This window comes from Oncorhynchus masou, chromosome 27 (genome assembly GCF_036934945.1).
Source record: "Oncorhynchus masou masou isolate Uvic2021 chromosome 27, UVic_Omas_1.1, whole genome shotgun sequence".
NCBI lineage: Eukaryota > Metazoa > Chordata > Actinopteri > Salmoniformes > Salmonidae > Oncorhynchus > Oncorhynchus masou.
Window position 1 is genome coordinate 1,844,003 of NC_088238.1, and position 11,362 is coordinate 1,855,364.

The following is an 11,362-nucleotide window of genomic DNA, read 5'->3' on the forward strand; positions in this document are numbered from 1 at the left end:
GGTGGTTTAGAACGATGTGCTGTTGAATTGTGTTTTACAGTAGTTGGTGGTTTAGAACAATGTGCTGTTGACATGTGTTTTACAGTAGTTGGTGGTTTAGAACGATGTGCTGCTGAATTGTGTTTTACAGTAGTTGGTGGTTTAGAACAATGTGCTGTTGAATTGTGTTTTACAGTAGTTGGTGGTTTAGAACGATGTGCTGCTGAATTGTGTTTTACAGTAGTTGGTGGTTTAGAACGATGTGCTGTTGAATTGTGTTTTACAGTAGTTGGTGGTTTAGAACGATGTACTGTTAGACGGGGTGTATAAGGTGTATTGAAACAGTAACATACTGTTAGATGGGGTGTATAAGGTGTATTGAAACAGAGTAACATACTGTTAGACGGGGTGTATAAGGTGTATGTAAACAGAGTAACATACTGTTAGATGGGGTGTATAAGGTGTATTGAAACAGAGTAACATACTGTTAGACGGGGGTGTATAAGGTGTATTGAAACAGAGTAACATACTGTTGGACGGGGTGTATAAGGTGTATTGAAACAGAGTAACAAACTGTTAGATGGTGTATAAGGTGTATTGAAACAGTAACATACTGTTAGATGGGGTGTATAAGGTGTATTGAAACAGTAACATACTGTTAGATGGGGTGTATAAAGGTGTATTGAAACAGAGTAACACTGTTAGATGGGGTGTATAAGGTGTATTGAAACAGTAACATACTGTTAGATGGGGTGTATAAGGTGTATTGAAACAGTAACATACTGTTAGATGGGAGTGTATAAGGTGTATTGAAACAGTAACATACTGTTAGATAGGGTGTATAAGGTGTATGTAAACAGAGTAACATACTGTTAGATGGGGTGTATAAGGTGTATTGAAACAGAGTAACATACTGTTAGATGGGGTGTATAAGGTGTATTGAAACAGTAACATACTGTTAGATGGGGTGTATAAGGTGTATTGAAACAGTAACACTGTTAGATGGGTGTATAAGGTGTATTGAAACAGTAACATACTGTTAGATGGGGTGTATAAGGTGTATTGAAACAGAGTAACACTGTTAGATGGGGTGTATAAGGTGTGAAACAGTAACATACTGTTAGATGGGGTGTATAAGGTGTATTGAAACAGAGTAACACTGTTAGATGGGGTGTATAAGGTGTATTGAAACAGTAACATACTGTTAGATGGGGTATATAAGTGTATTGAAACAGAGTAACATACTGTTAGATGGGGTGTATAAGGTGTATTGAAATAGAGTAACATACTGTTGGATGCGCTGTATGGGCAGTGGGAGCAGGTCCTCTAGTTTACAGTTGTGGATCTCTGGTCTGGACTCCTGGAGCTTCTTAAACCTTCTAAGGCTTTGTTCTTCTTTACCTGGAGCTGAGGACAGAGAACAGACTCCATTTAATATCACCCTGAGTCCTCCACTAAACAGATCTTTACCTGGAGCTGAGGACAGACAACAGACACATTTAACATCCCCCTGAGTCCTCCACTAAACAGGAGACCGAGAAGAAGTTGGACAGAGATAAATTCTCAGCCTCAGAACAGAACAAGCCAAAGGACAGTTTGTAAATCGAGGGCATGTCTTTCCAACAAGGTCAGCTGCTGTGAACATCAAAAACACTTCTGAAAGAGCAATTGATAGAATCCTGGGCTGAGACCGCTCCCCCTACGCCGCCGTCAGTCCGTCCGTCCGCGAGGCCGTCAGTCCGTCCGTCCCGCGAGACCGTCAGTCCGTCCGCGCCGCCGTCACGTCTGTGTACTCCCCCAACACCAATCACCTCTATGTCAGTCATTATCTCTCTGGGTTGGCAGTCAGAGTGGAAGAGGAGAAGTCTGTGTGTGAGAGTGACAATGTGTTGCGTTTGTGAGAACGTGCGTGATTGTGTTTGAGCACGCTCTCATTAACTATGCATGTTGTCAATCATGTCAACATGACGTCAACAATACGACAGCAGAAAGAGACTCATCTTGTCAGCCATCAAAACAAGCATGGCTGCCGTAGGTCCCCAAGAAAACCTGTTTGTGGAAGACGTGGACAGAGAATCACCTAATCCAAACATTACAAAAGCGGAACGAAACAATATTCAAAAACAAATCTGTTGAACTTCTTCCCAGAGAACCATAAGTATTGACCATAATGCATCAGCGATTGGTGTTTTCATGCAGCTTTCTGAAACTCCACAGGAATTCCCCTGCCTGTGTGTGTGTGTGTGTAACAGCCGTTAGAGATAATGTTAATGATACCAGTCTTCTGGTAAGGCCAGAAAGGCTCAATTAAAAAGTTAACAATTACTTCAAATTTTTCCAAGACCTAAAAAACTCCTGATGTGGTTTAAACATTGTTGTGGACTTAAAATAATAAATTTGTGTTTTTCTTTAAAAAAAAATAATAAGAATCATTCTGAGAGCCAAAAACCTGGAAAAACCAAGACGGAAAAATGGGGTTCGGGTCGTACCGGGTGAAGGGGTGTGTGTGTACGCTGTGATGATGAGCTCAATGTGAAGGAATCACTGATGAACACCAACAAGAGGAAAATCAGAAACTAACATTTCAACACTACGAGGCGCTACCGTCACTAAGGCGATAAAACGTCACTACGGCGATAAAAACGTCACTCTGGCGCTAAAACGTCACTCGGCGCTAAAGCGTCACTACGGCGCTAAAGCGTCACTCTACGGCGCTAAGCGTCACTCACGGGGCGCTACGTCACTGCGGCGCTAACGTCACTACGGCGCACGTCACTACGGCGCTAACGTCACTCACGGGCGCTAACGTCACTACGAAGCTAAACGTCACTTTACGGCGCTAACGTCACTCTGGCCTTCACGTCACTACGGCGCTAACGTCACTACGGCGCTAACGTCACTACGGCGCTAACGTCACTACGGCGCTAACGTCACTACGGGGCGCTAACGTCACTACGGCGATAAAACGTCAATACGGCGCTAACGTCACTGGCGATGCCGTCACTACGGCGATAAAAACGTCACTACGGCGCTACAGAGCTAACGTCACTACAGAGCTAACGTCACTACGGAGCTAACAACACTATGGAGCTAAAACTAAATACTACTTACTGAAGAGCCACTGCATCTCTACCCACCTAGCATCCTCTCCCTAGTTACTGTGTTGGTTACCCGTGGATAATCCTGCACGAGCCGACAGCTGCAGTGAGATGAATGTCTTGGTTAAGAGGAAGGATGAGTGTCTGCAGAGAGACCATTGACTGATCTCATTGATTAGGGACAGAGGAGGGAGTTGGAATTGATTTCCTCCACCAGTTCTACTTTGCTAACACGCCTGTAATTGCTGAAACATGGGGCTGTGTGTTATTAGCGTGTTAAGGAGCTAGTTAGCGTGCTAACGGAGGTGCATCACTTAGGCTGAGGTGATTAAACACAGGGCCTTCTGACAGTATTCATACCCCTTGACTTATTCCACATCGCGGTGTGTTATAGTCTGAATTAAACGTGGATTTACACACCACACAATGCAAATCATGACAAAATGAAAAAACTTTTTTTTTTTAGAAATTGTTGCAAATGTATTGAAAATGAAATACAATTTACATAAGTATTCACATCTGGAGACAACACTTTGTTTAAACACATTAGGCATCGATTGCAGCTGTGAGTTTTTTCTGGGTAAGTTTCTAAGAGCTTTGCACACATGATTTGTACAATATTAGCCCATTATTCTTTTTAAAAATTATCCAAGCTCTTTCAAGTTGGTTGTTGATAATTGCTAGGCAGCCATTTTCAAGTCCTGCCATCGATTTTCAACCTACTCACTCAAGGGTTTTTTTATTAATTGTTTCTATTTTCTACATTGTAGAATAATAGTGAAGACAAAACTATATGAAATAACACATATGGAATCATGTAGTAACCAGAAAAGTGTAACAAATAAATAAATCTAAATCTATTTTATATTTGAGATTCTTCTCAGTAGCCACCCTTTGCTTTGACAGCTTTGCACTTGGCATTCTCTCAACCAGCTTCATGCGGTAGTCACCTGGAATGCATTTCAATTAACAGGTGTGCCTTCTTCAAAGTTAATTTGTGAAAATAGCTTTCCTTCTTAACCTCTAGCGTCGAGCAATACCGTATCCAGGAGCGTAATCATAGCCTCAAGCTCATTAGCATAACGCAACGTTAACTATTCATGAAAATCGCATAGCGTCGTCCTGTCCTCAGGATGTGGGCCCAATACAATAAGAAGTGGTGTTCTTACGGAACACAGAACCTCACAGGGTTCTGAGAGTTGTTGTTCACAACAATACAATAAAGTGTTCTTACCGCCAGGACCTTGTTGGCGTTCTGGATGTCTACGTAGGTAACATTAGTGGTGGAGGTGAGAACAGAAGTCATCAAATCCGCCCCAAGTCCCCGTTCTCCCGGAGGCGGACCAACAACGTCCTGCAGAGCAGAGAGAGAGAGAGAGACAATTAACAACGACGATCAGCATCGACAACACATCCTCATGCAAGACAACATCCAGATAATCACAATATAGTTTTGGCAACAAAGGTTCTGGGAATGTCGTATCGCGCGTCCCTGGAAATACCCAGCCCTAGAAGTATAGCAATGGACATCCCAGTACGACATTCTCACAATACTTAGATCGATTCCGCACGTCGATCGATTCCGCACGTCGATCCCGATTCCGCCGTCGATCCCGATTCCGCACGTCGATCGATTCCCGCGTCGATCCGATTCCGCACGTCGATCCCGATTCCATACGTCGATCCCGATTCCGCACGTCGATCCGATTCCATACGTCGATCCCGATCACCGCCGTCGATCCCGATTCCCTTCATCGATCGATTCCGCACGTCGATCGATTCCAACGTGATCCGATTCCACACGTCGATCCCACCGTGATCGATTCCACCGTCGATCCCGATTCCACCGTCGATCCCGATTCCGCCGTCGATCGATTCCGCCGCGTCGATCCCATTCCGCACGTCGATCCGAGTTCTTGTCGATCGATTCCGCACGTCGATCGGTCGTCTGGTCGGTATGGTCGACTGGCGCTATCAATCCCGGATGCCAAATCCACATATTTGGAGTAAGAGTATCATTATAATATCATCCAAACAATATTGTGATATGTAACAGCATCGATCTCTCCCCCCCATCACTACATAGAACCTCTGATCACCACAGTAGGAAATAACAGGAATAAATAAAAAGAGTGCTCAACAATGAGACATTTACAACTCCTGACTGCGCTGGTCTAATGATGTTCCCAGAGACATTACATCCTCACGTGGAAAGAAGGAGCTCTGAAGTTGATTTAATGGGTGTAATGAAGCATCGGGCCAAGGTAGACCTGTTGGGCCAATCAGAAGACTCAGAGACAGCCAGGAGAGAGACACACACACACAGCCAGGAGAGACACACACACACACAGCCAGGAGACACACACACACACACACACAGCCAGGAGACACACACACATCCAGGAGAGACAAGCGCACACACACACACACACACACAGCCAGGAGAGACACACACACAGCCAGGAGACACACACAGCCAGGAGACAAGCGCGCACACACACACACACACACACTTAGCAGGAGAGTTGGGCTAACGAGGGCAAAGGGCAAGAAAAACCATGTTTCCGTTTCTTCCCTCCTCTCACAGCCAGAGGATATTATGATAAATATAAAACTACAAATTACAACTTCCACACTGTTATCAAGGTGATTAAATAGTGTGGCCGTCAGGAAGAAGAGAACGAGAAGATCGGAGGGGAGAGTAGAGTGGAAGGGAGGAGAGGGGGAGGAAGGGGAGGAGGAGAGGGGGAGGAAGGGGAGGAGGAGAGGAGGAGGAGAATAGAGAGTAGAAGGGAGGAGGAGAATAGAGAGTAGAAGGGAGGAGGAGAATAGAGAGGGGAAGGGAGGAGGAGAATAGAGAGGGGAAGGGAGGAGGAGAATAGAGAGTGGAAGGGAGGAGGAGAATAGAGAGTGGAAGGGAGGAGGAGAATAGAGTGGAAGGGAGGAGGAGAATAGAGTGGAAGGGAGGAGGAGAAGAGAGAGTGGAAGGGAGGAGGAGAAGAGAGAGTGGAAGGGAGGAGGAGAAGAGAGAGTGGAAGGGAGGAGGAGAATAGAGAGTGGAAGGGAGGAGGAGAATAGAGAGTGGAAGGGGAGGAGGAGAATAGAGAGTGGAAGGGGAGGAGGAGAATAGAGAGTGGAAGGGGAGGAGGAGAATAGAGAGTGGAAGGGAGGAGGAGAATAGAGAGTGGAAGGGAGGAGGAGAATAGAGAGTGGAAGGGGAGGAGGAGAATAGAGAGTGGAAGGGAGGAGGAGAATAGAGAGTGGAAGGGAGGGAGGAGAATAGAGTGTGGAAGGGAGGAGGACAGAGTGGAAGGGAGGAGGAGAATAGAGAGTGGAAGGGAGGAGGAGAAGAGAGAGTGGAAGGGAGGAGGAGAATAGAGTGGAAGGGAGGAGGAGAATAGAGTGTGGAAGGGAGGAGGAGAATAGAGAGTGGAAGGGAGGAGGAGAAGAGAGAGTGGAAGGGAGGAGGAGAATAGAGAGTGGAAGGGAGGAGGAGAATAGAGTGTGGAAGGGAGGAGGAGGAGAAGAGAGAGTGGAAGGGAGGAGGAGGAGAAGAGAGAGTGGAAGGGAGGAGGAGGAGAAGAGAGAGTGGAAGGGAGGAGGAGAATAGAGTGTAGAAGGGAGGAGGAGAAGAGAGAGTGGAAGGGAGGAGGAGAAGAGAGAGTGGAAGGGAGGAGGAGAAGAGAGAGTGGAAGGGAGGAGGAGGAGAATAGAGAGTGGAAGGGAGGAGGAGGAGAATAGAGAGTGGAAGGGAGGAGGAGAAGAATAGAGAGTGGAAGGGAGGAGGAGAAGAGAGAGTGGAAGGGAGGAGGAGAATAGAGTGTAGAAGGGAGGAGGAGAAGAGAGAGTGGAAGGGAGGAGGAGAAGAGAGAGTGGAAGGGAGGAGGAGGAGAATAGAGAGTGGAAGGGAGGAGGAGGAGAATAGAGAGTGGAAGGGAGGAGGAGAAGAATAGAGAGTGGAAGGGAGGAGGGAGAATAGAGAGTGGAAGGGAGGAGGAGAAGAGAGAGTGGAAGGGAGGAGGAGAATAGAGAGTGGAAGGGAGGAGGAGAATAGAGAGTGGAAGGGAGGAGGAGAATAGAGTGTGGAAGGGAGGAGGAGAATAGAGAGTGGAAGGGAGGAGGAGAAGAGAGAGTGGAAGGGAGGAGGAGAATAGAGAGGGGAAGGGAGGAGGAGAATAGAGTGTGGAAGGGAGGAGGAGGAGAAGAGAGAGTGGAAGGGAGGAGGAGGAGAAGAGAGAGTGGAAGGGAGGAGGAGAAGAGAGAGTGGAAGGGAGGAGGAGGAGAAGAGAGAGTGGAAGGGAGGAGGAGGAGAAGAGAGAGTGGAAGGGAGGAGGAGAATAGAGAGTGGAAGGGAGGAGGAGAATAGAGAGTGGAAGGGAGGAGGAGAATAGAGAGTGGAAGGGAGGAGGAGAATAGAGTGTGGAAGGGAGGAGGAGAATAGAGTGTGGAAGGGAGGAGGAGAAGAGAGAGTGGAAGGGAGGAGGAGAAGAGAGAGTGGAAGGGAGGAGGAGAATAGAGTGTAGAAGGGAGGAGGAGAATAGAGTGTAGAAGGGAGGAGGAGAAGAGAGAGTGGAAGGGAGGAGGAGAATGAGAGTGTAGAAGGGGAGGAGGAGAGAGAGAGAGTGGAAGGGAGGAGGAGGAGAGAGAGAGTGGAAGGGAGGAGGAGGAGAAGAGAGAGTGGAAGGGAGGAGGAGGAGAGAGAGAGAGTGGAAGGGAGGAGGAGGAGAAGAGAGAGTGGAAGGGAGGAGGAGAAGAGAGAGTGGAAGGGAGGAGGAGAAGAGAGAGAGTGGAAGGGAGGAGGAGAAGAGAGAGTGGAAGGGAGGAGGAGAAGAGAGAGTGGAAGGGAGGAGGAGGATAGAGAGTGGAAGGGAGGAGGAGAAGAGAGAGTGGAAGGGAGGAGGGGAGGATAGAGAGTGGAAGGGAGGAGGAGGATAGAGAGTGGAAGGGAGGAGGAGAAGAGAGAGTGGAAGGGAGGAGGAGAATAGAGAGTGGAAGGGGAGGAGGAGAATAGAGAGTGGAAGGGAGGAGGAGAATAGAGAGGGGAAGGGAGGAGGAGAAGAGAGAGTGGAAGGGAGGAGGAGAATAGAGAGTGGAAGGGAGGAGGAGAATAGAGAGTGGAAGGGAGGAGGAGAATAGAGAGTGGAAGGGAGGAGGAGAATAGAGAGTGGAAGGGAGGAGGAGAATAGAGTGTGGAAGGGAGGAGGACAGAGTGGAAGGGAGGAGGAGAATAGAGAGGGGAAGGGAGGAGGAGAATAGAGTGTGGAAGGGAGGAGGAGGAGGAAGAGAGAGTGGAAGGGAGGAGGAGAAGAGAGAGTGGAAGGGAGGAGGAGAAGAGAGAGTGGAAGGGAGGAGGAGGAGAAGAGAGAGTGGAAGGGAGGAGGAGAATAGAGAGTGGAAGGGAGGAGGAGAATAGAGAGTGGAAGGGAGGAGGAGAATAGAGAGTGGAAGGGAGGAGGAGAATAGAGTGTGGAAGGGAGGAGGAGAATAGAGTGTGGAAGGGAGGAGGAGAAGAGAGAGTGGAAGGGAGGAGGAGAAGAGAGAGTGGAAGGGAGGAGGAGAATAGAGTGTAGAAGGGAGGAGGAGAAGAGAGAGTGGAAGGGAGGAGGAGAATAGAGAGTGGAAGGGAGGAGGAGAATAGAGTGTAGAAGGGAGGAGGAGAAGAGAGAGTGGAAGGGAGGAGGAGAAGAGAGTGGAAGGGAGGGGAGGAGAAGAGAGAGTGGAAGGGAGGAGGAGGAGAAGAGAGAGTGGAAGGGAGGAGGAGGAGAAGAGAGAGTGGAAGGGAGGAGGAGAAGAGAGAGTGGAAGGGGAGGAGGAGAAGAGAGAGAGTGGAAGGGGAGGAGGAGAAGAGAGAGGGAGTGGAAGGGAGGAGGAGAGGAGAGAGGAGAGAGTGGAAGGGAGGAGGAGAAGAGAGAGTGGAAGGGAGGAGGAGAAGAGAGAGTGGAAGGGAGGAGGAGAAGAGAGAGTGGAAGGGAGGAGGAGAAGAGAGAGTGGAAGGGAGGAGGAGAAGAGAGAGTGGAAGGGAGGGAGGAGAAGAGAGAGTGGAAGGGAGGAGGAGGAGAAGAGAGAGTGGAAGGGAGGAGGAGAAGAGAGTGGAAGGGAGGAGGAGGAGAGAGAGTGGAAGGGAGGAGGAGGATAGAGAGTGGAAGGGAGGAGGAGGATAGAGAGTGGAAGGGAGGAGGAGAATAGAGAGTGGAAGGGAGGAGGAGAAGAGAGTGTGGAAGGGGGAGGAGGAGAATAGAGAGTGGAAGGGAGGAGGAGAATAGAGAGTGGAAGGGAGGAGGAGAATAGAGAGTGGAAGGGAGGAGGAGAATAGAGTGGAAGGGAGGAGGAGAAGAGAGAGTGGAAGGGAGGAGGAGAAGAGAGAGTGGAAGGGAGGAGGAGAAGAGAGTGTAGAAGGGGAGGAGGAGAAGAGAGAGTGGAAGGGAGGAGGAGAAGAGAGAGTGGAAGGGAGGAGGAGAGAGAGAGTGGAAGGGAGGAGGAGGAGAAGAGAGAGTGGAAGGGAGGAGAGAGAGAGAGTGGAAGGGAGGAGGAGAAGAGAGAGTGGAAGGGAGGAGGAGAAGAGAGAGGGAGTGGAAGGGAGGAGGAGAGAGAGAGAGTGGAAGGGAGGAGGAGAAGAGAGAGTGGAAGGGAGGAGGAGAAGAGAGAGTGGAAGGGAGGAGGAGAAGAGAGAGTGGAAGGGGAGGAGGAGAAGAGAGAGTGGAAGGGAGGAGGAGAAGAGAGAGTGGAAGGGAGGAGGAGGAGAGAGAGAGTGGAAGGGGAGGAGGAGAAGAGAGAGTGGAAGGGAGGAGGAGAAGAGAGAGTGGAAGGGAGGAGGAGAAGAGAGAGGTGGAAGGGAGGAGGAGAAGAGAGAGAGTGGAAGGGAGGAGGAGAAGAGAGAGTGGAAGGGGAGGAGAGGAGAAGAGAGAGTGGAAGGGAGGAGGAGAAGAGAGAGTGGAAGGGAGGAGGAGGAGAAGAGAGAGTGGAAGGGAGGAGGAGAAGAGAGAGTGGAAGGGAGGAGGAGAAGAGAGAGTGGAAGGGAGGAGGAGGATAGAGAGTGGAAGGGAGGAGGAGAAGAGAGAGTGGAAGGGAGGAGGAGAATAGAGAGTGGAAGGGGAGGAGGAGAATAGAGAGTGGAAGGGAGGAGGAGAATAGAGAGGGGAAGGGGAGGAGGAGAAGAGAGAGTGGAAGGGAGGAGGAGAATAGAGAGTGGAAGGGAGGAGGGGAGAATAGAGAGTGGAAGGGAGGAGGAGAATAGAGAGTGGAAGGGAGGAGGAGAATAGAGAGAGTGGAAGGGGGAGGAGGAGAATAGGAGTGTGGAAGAGGGAGGAGGACAGAGTGGAAGGGAGGAGGAGAAGAGAGAGTGGAAGGGAGGAGGAGGAGAATAGAGAGTGGAAGGGGGGGAGGAGGAGAATGAGAGAGGGGAAGGGAGGGGGAGGGAGAAGAGAGAGTGGAAGGGAGGAGGAGAATAGAGAGTGGAAGGGAGGAGGAGAATAGAGAGTGGAAGGGGAGGAGGAGAATAGAGGGAGTGTGGAAGGGAGGAGGACAGAGTGGAAGGGAGGAGGAGAATAGAGAGTGGAAGGGAGGAGGAGAATAGAGTGTGGAAGGGAGGAGGAGGAGAATAGAGAGTGGAAGGGAGGAGGAGAGGAGAGAGAGAGTGGAAGGGAGGAGGAGAATAGAGAGGGGAAGGGAGGAGGGAGAATAGAGTGTGGAAGGGAGGAGGAGGAGAAGAGAGAGTGGAAGGGAGGAGGAGGAGAAGAGAGAGTGGAAGGGAGGAGGAGGAGAAGAGAGAGTGGAAGGGAGGAGGAGAAGAGGAGTGTGGAAGGGAGGGAGGAGAATAGAGTGTGGAAGGGAGGAGGAGAAGAGAGAGAGGAGTGGAAGGGAGAGGGAGGGAGGAGAGAGAGTGGAAGGGAGGAGGAGAATAGAGTGTAGAAGGGAGGAGGAGAAGAGAGAGTGGAAGGGAGGAGGAGAATAGAGAGTGGAAGGGAGGAGGAGGAATAGAGTGTAGAAGGGAGGAGGAGAAGAGAGTGTAGAAGGGAGGAGGAGAAGAGAGGGAGTGGAAGGGAGGAGGAGGAGAAGAGAGAGTGGAAGGGAGGAGGAGGAGAAGAGAGAGTGGAAGGGAGGAGGAGGAGAAGAGAGAGTGGAAGGGAGGAGGAGGAGAAGAGAGAGTGGAAGAGGGAGGAGGAGGAGAAGAGAGAGTGGAAGGGAGGAGGAGAAGGGAGAGGGAAGAGAGAGTGGAAGGGAGGAGGGAGAGGAGAGAGAGAGTGGAAGGGAGGAGGAGAAGAGAGAGTGGAAGGGAGGAGGAGAAG

At 49.7% G+C, this 11,362-nt stretch overlaps 1 pseudogene; it reads right to left on the reverse strand.

The window, feature by feature from the left end:
• Nucleotides 1-11,362, reverse strand: part of LOC135516558 (rho guanine nucleotide exchange factor 39-like) — a 79,052-nt pseudogene that overhangs the window by 46,555 nt on the left and 21,135 nt on the right.